Genomic DNA, 5,305 nt, shown 5'->3' with positions numbered 1-5,305 from the left:
TGCTTTTTGCGCATGTTTTCTTTCTTATGAATATGCTTTGTGTAATTGCAGCACTTTTTTCATTTGCAGAGTCGCAGGTCTTCATGGCCACTGTAGTGGTGCTCCAATGTGCAGCTTTTCAAACACTGCAGCAGAGTGCTAACCTTTGATGAGTAATGCTGACACAAGCCTCCATATTATGCTCATCATTATCATCGCTCATTAGGAGCCATTGTCAATGCGATTACACAGGCATACATACAATGTTTGTATCAGACCTACTGAAAGAGACAACACGTGTTTCTTAATCACAACACCATAGTGTGTCAGACAGCCCATATCACTGCTCATTTCCCTATGACATCAGTTAGCGTGCGACTGCACGACACGGCACCAATCAGATCTAATTAACATATGCAGAGCGCTTAATTAAAAGTAGGCAGGCGCTAATGAGCTGTTGCATTGCGGCACGCCGAGATGCCCGTAAAAGAGGACGACCTCTGTGCAACCTGAGCAGAACGGCTGGCGGTGACTACAGGCATCGATCAGTGCAGCCCTCATCTCACACATCCAACGGCGGGCCACTGTGGTGGGCCGTGCTGACACTAAGGTCATTGGAGCGACGGAAGAACTCCTTGGAGGGAGTAATTCAGCAAATTATTAGGGCTGCAAGGAAAAAAAGAGAAGTTATCTGATCTGTTATATTTCAGTGAAGATGAAGGAGGCAGCGACCATGGACATCATGGGGTCTGGCGTGTAATGAATTCTTGATTAGGAGAGAATTTTTCAAAAGCCAGCACAACATATTTATAATCAAACAATAATTACTCAATATGAAATTAGTGTCAAAAGACATTGCCCTCAAATTCTCCTGCTCAATGACAGCCTAAAACAAATCAAATGTATGATGAACCATAATGTCACATGCAATAGTGTCAGAGTGCAAGAAATTCAGATGTGATATAACGGACAGTCAGTAATTTGGGATTAAACTGTTTAAATGCTAACAGACAGGTCATAGTTTCTAACAGAGATATAAACACAGATTTGTGTTCCTTGATGTTGTCTGGCACGTTTATGGTTCTGTGGTCATGAACCATGTATATTCATAAACCGTGATACTCACCATAAGGTTATTATCCATAAATGTCAGCACATAATTAATTAGGACTGTCTGCTAGTTGCTCCCTTTTCTCATTAGCAAAGCATGGCTGATGGACTCTATTCATATTCATCCTCAAAATATACAGCCACACTCCTTCCCTGTCAGAGTTCTCCATCCACATGCTCCTTCAAGCTGGCAGTAACAGCTGAAGGGCAGATGTAGGTGTCATCTTGTGACTGGGATCTGTGTTTCTCTCTGAAGTGCCTAAATACACTCTTTAGTAGCTTAGCAATCTTTAATCTTTGGGTATTTGGTGTGGCTAAACCATCTGATGAAGATTTTCATGAGTTTCAAGGTTTTTAAGGCCAGAAGCTGTACCTGCTCTGCATCTGAATGAGCTTCAATCCTGAGAGGAACCAAAGAGACGATTAGGAGCTAAATTGGCAGTCTTCAGGAAATTGATTGTTTTAACCCACCCTGGGGCAGCTCCATTAGGGCTTGCTTGCGTTAGTCATTCTCCTTAAACCATGCTAATAAAAATCCAATCAAGGTTTGTGAATGCAGTGTGCATCATTCCAAATGCAGGTGACATGCGCGTCCAACAGTTACAGAGCTAGAGAGATAAATTAACGGGTGAATGTGAGCTCTCGACATCTATGTGCGATCAATTATGAAGCTTCATTGCTTATTTTAATTTTTGGTTTCAATACATGGGAACGCATTTCATTAACCATTGTCATTAATGCTAATGAAGTCTCATAAAGCAGGGGTTCTCTGTTCTAGTCCTGGGTAACCACTGCCCTGCACAGTCACAATTATTCCCGCCTCCCAACACACCTGATCCAGTCTATTAAGTCATTATCAAGCATTTATGAGCTGGGTCAGGTGTGTTGGGGCAGGAAAAACCTAAAGCTCCGACATTAAGCACCGCAACTCAGTGTGAAGGTTATGCCAAGCTTATATTGATTACATTACATCAGTGATTAGATTTAAATATATATCCAAAGAAGATTCCAGGTGAGTACCTGCAATGTACTGTAGTAATAAATTTAAGGTTCAGAACTGTAGAAGAGTACACAGAGTTTCCAGAAAAACAGAACAATTCAGACAGAGGTCCTTCATCAGCTGTGCAAACAAAATGCTTCTGAATTAGTAGGAGGAGGAACCACTTTATATGTGAAATAGTAGATGTTTCAATCATAATATTCATTCCATGGGGTTCTAAAGTTCCAAGACTGCAGATGAGTTCTTTTTCTTTGAGTTTCATTGCTGTCATAGCAACAACTGGCAATACAAACAAATATGTCAGATATGTAATGCAATGTCCACTAGTATTAAAATGCTTTGCCCCAGGACAAATTCTTAATTCTGATGGTCCGAAGGTATTCAACAAAAATGATTAGCAAGGTTTCTCTCTCTCTCTCTCTCTCTCTCTCTCTCTCTCTCTCTCTCTCTCTCTCTCACTCTTTTGCTCACTCTTTTTTCTCTCTATCTCTCATATATATGGATGCACTGTATGATGATGATGTCAGGCTTGTCTAATGGCTTCTGAGTCCTCAGGCAGCTGATCAGTTGTATCAGGTGTTCACCATGGAACTAATGAGAGGTTCTAGCTAAAAACCTGGCTTTTGCGGATGATGCTGGAACACCCTGGCTGTTGAGCACATTGTTCCTATGTAATCCAGTCAAATTCCCTAGCAACCACACTACCCTGCCAACCAGAGGGAGTGGACAGATCCAAATGCATCAAGGCTAGTGTATGGCATATTGGCATCTGATTCTTATATGCATTCGTTTTCTTTCTCTCACTCACCATGCTTATGTACATTTGCCTTAGGAGCGTGAGAGAAATAGAGAGAGAAGTGAAGAAACATCCTTGTTGTTTGGTAGCCTTGGCAGCCTGTGAGGCATTAGTTGCACCAAGCCCCTGACACGTCTCTCCATCTCTTTAATTATAAAGCATTTATCTGAATCCATCCCTCAGGCATGCCTTATCGCAGGTGAGAAGGTGCTCCAAACAGTCCACGGCATCATGGGAGATTCTGAGAGCGGGCAGATTAGGGAGGCGGGGCACCTGCCAGGAGGCTTACCGCAGGATTTGCTCACTGAGGTCTGCGAGGAGCCTCAAGACGGCTGGCATGTTCTTCATCTGTGCACAGTGTGCTGGAGTGTGCTGGAGTGTGCTGGGGTGTGTGAATCAAATAAATGCAGAGATACTGTATGTGCCTAGTGCTTAGTGGGAAGAGGCTGCCCGTCACATGAATGACTCCTCTGAAGAACGTACGTGTCCCTTTTAAAGCACCCGCAGAGCTGCTCTATTATCTGAAGTGGGAGGTCCCGAACAGTGGCTGACTTCATGGCGAGATTCTGGCACTATGCAGATTACTGCCAACCTCCTTCACCCCAAAGGCTTAAAGAGGGATTTGTTCATTGAGCGTGGAGTTTCAGTCTAGCATAAAATGTCAAAGTCTTCTTTGCCAATATGGGTGCATAAGTGTGTGTGGTGGGTTTTGGTGAAAAAGTGAGACCAAAAGCTCAAGGCTTTTAATATTTTAATTTTTTTTCATATTTAATGCATTATAAAGTTTATAGAGCTTTAAACCAAGTCCACAAGGAGTGCAATCATTTGGCCCCTAAGATCAGTTCATTGATTTGAGTGTTGAAAAACCTCACGTGAGGCATTTCCAGTCACTGCTTCTCCCTCAGTTGTTGTAATCACCCGCTGCTCTCCATCGATGACTTGTTAGCACTTCATAAAAAATTTGGAATGCTTTGCTGTTCCATTGTAACCCTTAATTAAGCATCTGCCATTTCATACTGCTTCATGAATATTACAGCCCACATCATCTCCATCACATTTGTGTCCCCAGCCATACATCCCCTGTCTGTGAGTCTGGGAAGGGTCAGAGCCAACCATTTTAGGACCATTTCTACACAAGAACTATATATTTCTACACAAGGACATCATCTACACAAGAACTATAATTGCGTAAAAATGGGAAAGAATGAGAATTTAAGGTAAGTTGCTTTTAGCCAACAAGCCTCCCCGAAAACATCATTAATGTTGCTAGGCTTAATCGGCTACACTCATTTTGTTTCACAGTATGACTCAGCATGTCACACTACTAGCAAAATACACAAATATGTTCTGTGCACCTGTTGTTGTTTACCAGTTTATTATTTGACTCTCTTCCTACAAGCTGTGCATTTTCATTCAAAATGAAACATTTTAATAACCATCTTTATCTCTTCACCCCAGTGATTAAAGTAATTAAACATCTACACAATCTGCATTTCTTTAATGACTGCAAAGAATTATAAAAGCAGCTATTCACAGGTAGCTGTTAGTGTCTTAAATAGCTATTTACTAGTGCCTAATGTTTAATTAGGACATCACTAAACATGTTTGGAATGCCAGTAAATTGTAAAAAACTGTGGAAGCTATGTGATTAACCCTAGCAAATTGCTAAAAAACATCTAACGCAGTCTGAATAAATGGAATAAAATGATCTCTTATGATCAACGTGGTGCCGTGTACATTGAAAATACATTTGATAGATGCCTAAGTATTTGTATCCAATAAATGTAATTTCATTTCATAGATTCATTTTTCAAAAACTTTGACTTCGGCAGATCCCCTCACAAAACCCTGAGAAACGATGATGAATTGGATTTAGGGTTCCACCAAATCTACCTGCTGTGTGGTGTGAGTGCTTAATCTGTGCAGCTGTTTGCATTGCTGGTATGGGAGCGTTGACTGATCCTTACAGTGCAGTCAGGAGATGGGTGGGAAAGGCACAAGGCTTTGCCTCTGCTGTGGTACTGCAGTCTGACTACCGCTAGTGCGACTGTGCTTCTGGAGCTCAGGAAATGCTCCATATATTTCTAACAAGTAGGAAGAACTCCAAAGCCCTACCCGGTGCCTTAGTACTTATTGGAAGCATAGACGATTAGAAGAGGTTCCAAGGCCCAGTCTTAGAGGCATCATGCTGTGCATATTTATGCGTTCTGGCTAATCTGACACCTCTTTTTACATATTGACTCATTACTAAGCCCTTTAGGTCCCTCGTAAGGTGAGCTGGAGCATGGAGAAGAACAATGTTCCCTGGAGTTCGGATTGGGAACCACTAGCACTGAGATGGCATTATGAAAATAGTAATCTCCCTAATGCACCCTGTATACAAACATGTCCCAATAACATTCAAGGTCATAGTGGAGTTA

This window comes from Electrophorus electricus, unplaced genomic scaffold, assembly GCF_041902795.1.
Source record: "Electrophorus electricus isolate QZ-2024a unplaced genomic scaffold, ASM4190279v1 Scaffold64, whole genome shotgun sequence".
NCBI lineage: Eukaryota > Metazoa > Chordata > Actinopteri > Gymnotiformes > Gymnotidae > Electrophorus > Electrophorus electricus.
This window is presented reverse-complemented; position numbering follows the sequence as displayed.